This window comes from Coccinella septempunctata, chromosome 8 (assembly GCF_907165205.1).
Source record: "Coccinella septempunctata chromosome 8, icCocSept1.1, whole genome shotgun sequence".
In the NCBI taxonomy this organism is placed as follows: Eukaryota; Metazoa; Arthropoda; class Insecta; order Coleoptera; family Coccinellidae; genus Coccinella; species Coccinella septempunctata.
Window position 1 is genome coordinate 32551047 of NC_058196.1, and position 10676 is coordinate 32561722.

General features: G+C 41.0%; 1 protein-coding gene across 5 annotated transcripts in view; it reads right to left on the minus strand.

Annotated features, from left to right (window-relative positions):
* Nucleotides 1–9243, minus strand: part of LOC123318554 (1-phosphatidylinositol 4,5-bisphosphate phosphodiesterase epsilon-1-like) — a 96798-nt gene extending 87555 nt beyond the window's left edge. For 3 of the 5 annotated variants that reach the window (XM_044905219.1, XM_044905218.1, XM_044905217.1), the window contains exon 1: nt 8894–9242. The gene's annotated coding sequence lies outside the window, so the exon portion shown is untranslated. Of the gene's footprint in view, nt 1–8893 lie in introns of all 5 variants that reach the window. The other 2 variants (XM_044905216.1, XM_044905215.1) reach the window with 2 other exon arrangements.
* Between the last annotated feature and the right edge of the window lie 1433 nt (nt 9244–10676).

The following is a 10676-nucleotide window of genomic DNA, read 5'->3' on the forward strand; positions in this document are numbered from 1 at the left end:
AGCAAAGCTTCTTGTCGTTTACTCTTCTATGGAGTCTTTGCCACTCATAAATTGAGCTACTGATGGTGAGAGCCATAGTTAAGCGAAGATTCTTATTGTTTACTTTTTTATGGAGTCATGGTTACTCATAAATTGAGCTACTGAAGATGAGAGTCATAGCTAAGCGAAGCTTATTGTCGTTTACTCTTCTATAATATCATAGTTACTCATAAATTGAGAATTAACTATTATTAGCAAAAAATAAGAGAACAACTCCGCACTTTCTGAATTGCCTCTATACGAAGAAGTTAACGTAGACGGGGAAAATACGGAAAATAGCCTCGATGTTTCCGTCGCCGGGAAAATTCAAATTAGCCATCCGACAATCCAAGAATAGGCCACGCCCGCCCTTCTTCCGCCGCTAATTCGCCACTGGAATCGACCCGTCGAAACTCGTAATAATAATTCTAAAATAGAACTCCGAAACAACTCCGAACTCTCGGAATCAGTCACTTCGAACGACGCGATACAAATCTTTTATGAGTTGGGGCCCGACCTCTCCGGCTGCTGCTTCGAAAGGGATAATTTGATCACGATCCAGGGGGCCCTGCCGGATTGGTCGTCTAGTTTTTTCATGAAATTTATTACTAGAAGAGTTGCTCTTTCGGAATATGTATCACATTTCCATCTACGGTTAGTTTTATTTAGAGAAAAACGACTCGCAAGCTGACCTTTGAAAAATTCCCAAAAAGATGGGGTCAGTTGAAACTTCCTCAAGACCGAACGGTTGCACCTAAATGAATGAAATTCTCAGATTTGTTACTAGAAGAGTTGCTCTTTCAGAATATGTATCACATCTAGATCTACGATTATTTTCCTGGAAGATTAATCTACTCGAAAGTTGACCTTCGAAAATTTCCCAAAAAGATGAGGTCAGTTGAAACTTCCTCAAGACCGAACGGTTGCACCTAAATGAATGAAATTCTCAGATTTGTTACTAGAAGAGTTGCTCTTTCAGAATATGTATCACATCTAGATCTACGATTATTTTCCTGGAAGATTAATCTACCCGAAAGTTGACCTTCGAAAATTTCCCAAAAAGATGGGGTCAGTTGAAACTTCCTCAAGACCGAACGGTTGCACCTAAATGAATTAAATTCTCAGATTTGTTACTAGAAGAGTTGCTCTTTCAGAATATGTATCACATCTAGATCTACGATTATTTTCCTGGAAGATTAATCTACTCGAAAGTTGACCTTCGAAAATTTCCCAAAAAGATGGGGTCAGTTGAAACTTCCTCAAGACCGAACGGTTGCACCTAAATGAATGAAATTCTCAGATTTGTTACTAGAAGAGTTGCTCTTTCAGAATATGTATCACATTTAGATCTACGATAATTTTCCTGGAAGATTAATCTACTCGAAAGTTGACCTTCGAAAATTTCCCAAAAAGATGGGGTCAGTTGAAACTTCCTCAAGACCGAACGGTTGCACCTAAATGAATTAAATTCTCAGATTTGTTACTAGAAGAGTTGCTCTTTCAGAATATGTATCACATCTAGATCTACGATAATTTTCCTGGAAGATTAATCTACTCGAAAGTTGACCTTCGAAAATTTCCCAAAAAGATGGGGTCAGTTGAAACTTCCTCAAGACCGAACGGTTGCACCTAGATGGATGATAGTCTCAGATTTATTACTAGAAGACTTGTTCCTTCAGAACATGTATCACATTTAGATCTGAGATAATTTTTCAGGGCTGATACCCCGTAAGTAGCATTTCCCCATCCCCCTCTCAAGCAACACATACCTCGGCAATTAGCGGCAAGGTCTTCAGCCTAGTGACCTATTTTTTTTTCGACATTGCTCCGGTGGCCTATTCAAGACGACTGAGGGTGGTTTATACCCTCTTTCGGTTTTCCCGTGTCATTGGAGCTTTATGAAGTCGGTGCTCATGAATATTGCGAAATGGGGCGGCAAAACTGAACGAGGTCGACGGAACATATTATATGGATCGAGGGTGGAAGACGTAGATTTTACTACGAGAAATTGTTATGAGCTTATTATGATTCAGGACGGAATTGGCTTGGGTCGATCTAGATGTTCAGGTTTATTAGAGTTTCATTGTATGTTTTACATCGTGCAAACCGGAAAAATCAATGGACGGAAGTCCTGGTTACGGCGCCAATTAGACTCATCACTGGCAATTATATCCTGATTACGAATTATAGCATATATCTAAACGGAAGGTAGATTATCCAAGTATTCATTGAATTATGGGAGCTAGAGAGAAAAGAGGAAGAATCTCTCAAGTTTGGGACATTATTCAACACAAACGAATCTCTAGAATTCTTTGACGACACGCTACACCTCGTCGCAGGCTTTCCCAATCGACGTGTTGGCTGATTCAACGTGTCATTCCTTAACACCTTGACTAACCAGAAGAGAGGGGCCAACCTCTGAATGCCCAAGGGCCCCTACTCGACCAAATACGTCCCTGTCCAGTATCGCGCCGTCAGATTTGCATCAGCGTGGAAATAAGACGAGTAATGGGATTCAGACACCGTCAAATAGGCCATCATACAGCAATAACAGTCAGATTATACGATCGCAGACGATAAATAAATATTGACGTCGGATCTGTTCGGTTTCTAGGAATTCTAATTCTATACGCGTCGTCCGAGAGAACAACTGTGATTGCATCCGATACTCGGAGTTCGAAACAAGCACAGATTCTAGTCTTCAACGATGGCAGATCATGAAACTGCGATTTTGTTCATCAAACAACGATATAAATGATCCTTCGCAGGTACATCAAACACGATAAAACATGTTTACCCTTCGCGCATTAAATTATTGTCCGAAAAGATAAATATGGCTGCAGAAACATCGGCGTCGGCTGTACATCCGCCATTACGTCCGCCATTACCGCATGACCATGTAAATATTTGAGTAGATAAATCTACAAAAGGTAACAGGTTGATTGGTGTGACAAAGAGCGGCGTTGTTCCAACGAATGACCTCGTTTTATATCGACCTTCAGTCGTAGGGCTTATCGGTAATAGAAATATGCGCCTGTGGTAATAACTGTCATTTGCTGTTGTCAAATCATTTCTTTACGAAATCCGTTATGTAGTAGAGGTAGAGGTCAACAAAAAATTGTCTATTGTCTCGCCTGCTTTCTATCCCGACTATACTAGAGAGTGTTGATTGATTCTTCAGAAGTTATAGAAGGTGATTCTGTGGAAGAACAAAAAATCTGCTCCCAATCTCCTTTCGAGGAATGGAATTCTGCGAATCTAGTCATCATTGGAGACAAGAAGTTCGTCAACCTCGTCCCCAACCCTAAAATTCGAAATTCAGCTCGAGCAGGTTGAATTTTCGGGTTCCTGAAATGAAATAGCGGGCGGCAGATAGAAACTTAACCAATTTAAATATTTGCATACAGCGTGGGCCGTATCTCGCCGAATTCCCCATCATCCACGCACAGTCCTGGCTATGTCGACGTTCGGGGGAAAGAAAACCAGATGGCCCCCCCTTATTTACGACCACGCTGCGTGAAGAATCGCGCCAGTGTAAACATGTCGACGGAAGAGCCTACTCGAGAGTGAAAAATTGCACAGGTACGGACCTGACGTCACGCTGATGAGGTGGCACGGAATATTTTCCGAGGAAAACATCGTTGTTTACACGCAGAGATAGGAGATGTTACTGACGGAATGTATGAACGTAAACATCAAGAAACAGATGTCTGTAAATTAGTTGTTGAATGGGGAAGCATTAGGTTATGGACGCTAGAACATCAATGTTTGGATTTTCTCCCAAGAAATGTGCTATGCCCAAAGGACTATGGGAACGTACCCAACTAGAACATCCGAGATCATTACAGACGCCACACAACTCCGTCTTGTGATATATAGATCAGTTCATAATGCAATCCCAAGTATAACCAGAGAAGGTTCACTAATGATGGGGGTATTAGGAAACAGAGAGTCATCTCTGACCACAAACGAACATCCGAGATCATTACAGACGTCACACAACTCCGTCTTGTGATATATAGATCAGTTCATAATGCAATCCCAAGTATAACCAGAGGAGGTGCACTAATGATGGGGGTATTAGGAAACAGAGAGTCATCTCTGACCACAAACGAATTCCCATTGGCGAGATTTTAAAGAAAATTAGCATCTGGAGAACCACCACTACGATGCTAAATAGAAAAAAAGATGGGGGAAAGTGAACCCACAATACCAACTCGAAGAGAATACTATCGAATGGTACGTCAAAGCGTCTTTCAGACAGAGATGAAGGGATGTTTGGAAATGATCCTAGATTTTCAGAGATCCCAAATTTTGGCATGTAAATGTAGGTTTTATACGAGGAATCTATTCCTATATATGTTTTCGTGAAAATTTGTCAAAGACATCCTGCATAATCCTCATAATAGAACGCCAGATTACTACAGAATCATTTCGCATTCGAAAGACCCCTAACCAGATGTTGAGCCGGGAATAATTCAATGAAATAATGAAAATTTCCAACCCTCCTCTGTTCATAAAGTCGACCAACTGCGAGCTGGGTTTTCGTTGCTCTTGTCACATCGACCGGCAGTTGAAATAACTAATTTTCCCAGAAAGAAAAGTGTGCAGTTCACCGTCGAATAATAGCAGGAGATTTTTCATCGAAGGAAACTTCGAGTTTTGCTTGTTCTTACTCATTAAGGAAGCAATTAAAGGGTTGATGTCTATTAGAAATATATGAAAAAGTACTGTCGTTCGATACGTCAGGGCTTATCGACCAACCTTGGCTTGGTTAATGGGAAAGAAGGTATTTTTCAAGTACTGTCCGTTGGATAAGGGTGTTTTTTCAATTGGTTATTGAGAATTTCTTTGGAAATTTTTCTATAGCCCTTTAAAACTCCTCAATCGGCTCCGCCACACCCTGCATTAGTGGATATATTGAATTATTGTATCTCTTTTTACCTCTCCCCTTCCCAACATGTTTTCATAAGGGATCACAACCATAAATTTCAGCTCGCGAAATTTTCGTATCGTACGCTACGCGATTTCTCTCACTTTGCAAAAGGGCGAACAGCATCCTTCGGAAAGAGCACTTTGGGGCATAAATTTCACCGGCTGCTTATGCACAGGTGCCTCCAAGAAGAAGCTGGGTCGTTTTTCTCGAAGACGGGGCAGATAACGAAGAAACTACGAATGGAGAACGTTACTGCGATTCGATGAAGCAGGTTCTTATGCCTCTGTTGAGAGCCTGCACCAGGACAGCTCTCATATGACCGTCAAGCTCATTCTGATTGGCCCAAGCAAACTGGCATCAGAGTAATGAATACCCAGGCTATGGATGCTGGAAGAAGGCGGCTTCATCAACCAATTAAATTTAATGTTTTTTATCCTTGTCCTCACTAGGAAATTTCCTGGCATCAGGCATATTGTTCACCAGTGATAAGAACCTTTTTCTCTGACTATCTTGTCCTGTTTCATTTGAAGCCTTGAATCTATCACTCTCATAGAAGTCATTCAAGATTTTCTCGATCATTTCCGTTCATCGTCGATATGGATAGACGTCAATGTCGAAAGATGCGATTTGAAAACTCTACAAATAACCCTCACTAAACCCTCCCGGCCGAATGAATGGCAACGATCGTGCAAAGTAGTTTTTCTCGATCCCCTTCGGAATCGCAACCACGGCGATCCGGAGTAGACGGACCATATAACCTAACCCCGAAATTAGCTTGGCCCGTTTCCAAATGAATCTGTGCATTTCGGAACGTTGATCCTACCCAAGAATCGTTAAACTGCCGTTAAGAAAACAATCGAATATTCTTTGTTTGACAGCCGGGCTATCGGAAAGTGATGGATGTCAATCAGTTGGCATCATTTTTGGCCGGGTTTCCGTTTCCGCGATAATACTTCGTTGGTTAGCAGTTGGATACCTCAACTGCCTTGTTGAAATGTACTGAGCGGTATGGAAAACCAAACACCTGGGGTGGGTCTTTGACCTGTATATACAGGATGTTTTCAAAGGTGATGCATTTTTTTGACAGAAGGTAGAATTCATTAAAAAAGTCAATTTTTTTCGCTGGATTGCGAAGATTCATTGTTAGAAATAACGAAAGAAAAACCATACCTCATTTAAATCCCCTTTAAAACCCCCATTAAGCGCATTCTCCAACAGTACCTACCCCCCCCTCGCTAATGAACCACGTCGCCCCCCAATCAAACGAAATTTTTTCCCCGTCCCAACCGAGGCCAACGCTAAATGGGTCAAGTTCTCAGACGCGCCCGCCGCGGCTTCAAATACGCGAATACGCCGGACTCTGGTACCCCGACCGTCAGCGCCTCTGCCACGCGTGAGGAGGCCTTCCTGCCGCCTCGACCTCGTCATTTCCCCCCCGCTTTTTCCATCAGGAACGCTCGGGTTCGGGAGCCGATCCAGACGCGGACCTTTCCACGTCCGGATTATCGGCTTACCCCAGTTTCCACCACTAAGGAGCTTTCGCTCCGTACGAACGAAATTGCCCGTTTTCCAACATACGGAAAATTACGATTATATCGGGCGACTCTTCTCTAGATCGTATTACGCCGCTCTTAGATTACCGGAGATGCGGCATCGAATTGTTTCCGCACGATTTTGATCCGCGAGATGCGGAATTTTTCTGACCGACTTACCGTACGACAAATCCGACCGGATTTGTCGGACGAGAAATCCGAACGTCCGTGGGGGCGTCTCGGACGGAGTTTTCCGGCGAAACTAAACCGAGTCATCAAGCAGATGTTCCAGTCTCCTTGAGCCGTCCAAATATGTCAACTTGATCGGTAGCACGGATCGAGCGATATACGCTCGATGTCATCGGCGGTAGTTGGAACGTGGAAAATGGGTCAGTTTCTAGCCGTGAAAATTGCATCGTGAGATTGATGCGTGCGACGGCTTTCGATTGGGAAAATATCACGTGATCGATGGGACGAGGTTCCATGAAAAAGAATTGTAACTGTGGAGAATTGTACAGCCACTTACCATCGTTTGTTTTCCGAATGTCCAGTAACACTTCAATCACAAATACTTTTCGTAATATCGAAGACTGCCGGATACACTCTGATATAATTCAACCGATTTTATTTTCACAACTCAACATACTTTCGAATTCAAATAACAATTGGCCATATTGAATCTATGCCACAAGGAATTCCTTAGGCAGAACTGGGGCACACAGAAAGCGTATTATTGATGTCACTACTAAAATTACTCCAAAAGATCTGAGGCTAGTTTTATCAATACAATTCGGTATAATAGTAAATTCCCATAGTTGAACTATTGCGTGTTGAGTGCATATTATAAAAACAGAGCAATAATTTTAAAATATCCTAATCTATATTTGATGTTCTGTGTGTGATCTATGATTTCAATTTCTCATTGGAAATCATAGACTTAATGATAATTCTCTAGTGGTAACTAAGGACCAAAGACCTTAGCAACCGCGGCCACTGACGTTTAAAATAAATAATGATTTGAAAAACTCATTTTCCTATAAGTTTCGATGTCATTCGGAAGATTCAAGAGTCGAAATTCAAATATGAGGCAATAAAGAAGTAGGAGTACGAAATTTCCTGCAAGCTGTACCATTTATTCAAGTATTCTATAAATTTCTTCTTTTCAGATCATGTAACTTGGGGAAGCTTTGAAAGAACTATTTATACTCTCATCCATTTAAGTATATTTGTCCACATTTTTGAGACTAGAGCTCTAGAAGTCCATTCTTTTCGAAATAAACAGAGCTGAGCATATGCAAGCAGCAGAAAATAGTTGAAATATTCAAATTTCTGGAGGCAGAAGAGAAATATATCACTTATACATCTTCCCTATTCAAAATTTAGGAGTTGGGGTTGTACCACTAAGGGATGAAGCGATACGGTTTCGAATTTGATCTAAGGACTTATCCTCCGAGCGTTTTTATATACGTAATTTGGTTCCGACGATGATTCAAACGTTCATATAGGTTAGATCTACGATAATTTTATGTACTTCTTCCTTAATTTCTCTCGAAACAACTATTATCCAAAGTGATCTATGATATTTTCAGATAAGCAGGGTGAATTGGAATTTCGAGCAATATTTATAGGGGTAAGTAGTCTTTGTCTAATGGACATACATAACTTCTGTCAAAGGCAGCATAATACATTCAAATATTTGGGAATACAATGACGTTTTTTGATCATGCTCCTTTGCTTCTTGGGGTTCACTAGGAGTAATTTTCAAAGGGCGTGTTAAGCTTTTTTCTGGTGACTTTTATTGTCACCTGTTTTTTTTTCAGATGATCCATATCAAAATATTATTCTTTTCAGCTTCTTATTGAACATTATTGACCTTGATAAATCATCTAAAAATGAAGTGTTTCAGAGTGATTCAAGTTTAAAGATACTTTTCTTGATTTTCTCTCATCCCATTACAATTCACAAGCACTAGTAGGCAATTTTGGTTAACCTTACTTAAGTTACACTCTTGATGAACTTAAATCACTTAAAAATGGTTCAATTCTGGATGATAAATCAATTTTGGTATGTATCATCTGAAAAAATTGGCCACAAATAAGTAGACCCAGACAAAGGTGAGTAGCCCCTTGAAAAATACCCTTAATTCACCTGAAGAATCAAAAAAGAATGAGAAAAATAATAGTATCCTCGAATAACATCGAACGTTTGAATATTTCATGATATCCACCCATTATGTAGTCAAAAAGCAATAATTTTTTGGTGTTTCATCGCCAACAACCCTGGAAATGTGGGATATTTCCGATTCGCTTTGTGGATGAGGAAATACATCGGTGTTGAAAATAAAAAAAAAGTTAAAAACGAAAAAATCGAGAACAAAACTAAGCTAACAATGGAACAAATCGTTTACCGTTCCGGAACAAATCCAAGGGGACAGGGAACAACTCCAAACACCGGCAATTAATACAGACGCAACGTCAAACTTACGATTTCGCAAAATTCAACACCGTTTTACTCTGTGTGGACCACCGACAGACGCACTGGACGCGCGTTACCATCGATCAAAAATCTCAGCTTGCTCTCGATCACAGAATAACGCGAGAACTGACGGAAACTGACAGCTGGACGCACTTCACATATACCACCCCCACCACCACGACCCCTCGTTGCCAGTGGCGACGCCGCGATTCGGCGCCGCGACGTCCCTTTGAAGAGCTCGGACGGCGGACGTCCAACGTCGGTCGTTTCATACCCAATTACACATGCCGCACGTCGACCCGGTCGCACGATTTTCATCCATTCGCGGCCGGAATGAAAGTAAGCCTTCCTTTGTGCGTTTCCGATTGAGCAATGTGCGACGGATCGTGCAGAATTGCTTGCGGATCCGATTAGGCGTCGATGTATGATGCTATTCTTGGAAAAAAACGACGTCAAAGGACGCCGATACTCGGGGCGTCCCAACGATGGTTCTGGTGCTCCAATGACAGCTGTCAGAACGGTGGAACTGTCATTAGGATTCGCAATATTTGTTTTGTAGGTTAGACGTGAGTTTGAGTCTTCAGCGGATTCAGAAAGCCCTACAGAGACTAAACAAGTGCACCATTTTCTCATGTGGGAGAAAGTGCTAAAAACGTCGCACAACTAATACGACTAAGGCCCGTTTGCACCAGTCCCCCTCAGAAGGAGCACTAAGCCTCGTTTAAAGTTAAAGGACGCCTAATTTTATTCCCAGTTGCACGACTGTGGCTTAACAGAATCTTAAGTAAGGGGCTCTTAAGTTTTTATATCTAGTGATATTTCAGTTTTTTATTTTGGTGCAACTTCATTCTAGTCCAATAAAGCAATTTCATTGGTTGGCCGGTTGCCGATGATCGTTGTCATTTCATTAACCTAACTTTATTGTCCTGTCAGTCGGTGTCAAGGATATTATTATAATATTTTCAAAGAGTAACAACTTTTTGTTGTTGAATTAGCATTAACATTGATAATGATAATGATTGTCAAATAAAAGGTACCTAAGTTTATATAAGTACAACACTTTCTTTGTAAGGTCTTGTGTAAATTTGTTTTACTAATGTTGAAGAGGAACGTGAAGAAAATGTCCTTATTGTCCTTGTTGGTACGAATACGGTGAATGATTGCCAAGCAAGTAGTGGTAATTTACGAAGGGCACTCAACTTCTCAACAGAAGAAAAGAGTTTGTTGCTAACTATAGAATGATTTCTGACACTAAATTGAAAATTAAAAAAGACTGATGACATTACAATAAAGGCAAAAGAAAAGGCTTGGTATTCAGTAATGAATTCATTCAATTTTCAAAATCCATCAAAAATGGGAAGTTCTGCAGCCAGTTCAACAGATTATTTTAGGTTAGAATCCCGCCCTTAAATACCTAAGTGGTCATTACAGGAGCGCTTAAATTTAAGGCTAGCTTTAGCCATTTAAATGTCACTTAACAGTTGGTGCAACGTAATTTAAGTTGAGGGTTCATTTTAAGGGACACTTAACACTAAGTGCGTTTGGTGCAAACGGGTCTAACACGTCGAAATCCTTTCTCAGAGCATCCCAAATTGAACGCTCATTGCTGTAAGTTACTGGTAGGATAGCTTTTGGTCGAACAATACGTAATAGATGGTATTTATAGCTTCAATTTGAGGGCAAGATGCGCCAGGCAACACTTTTCGGTTGTGACT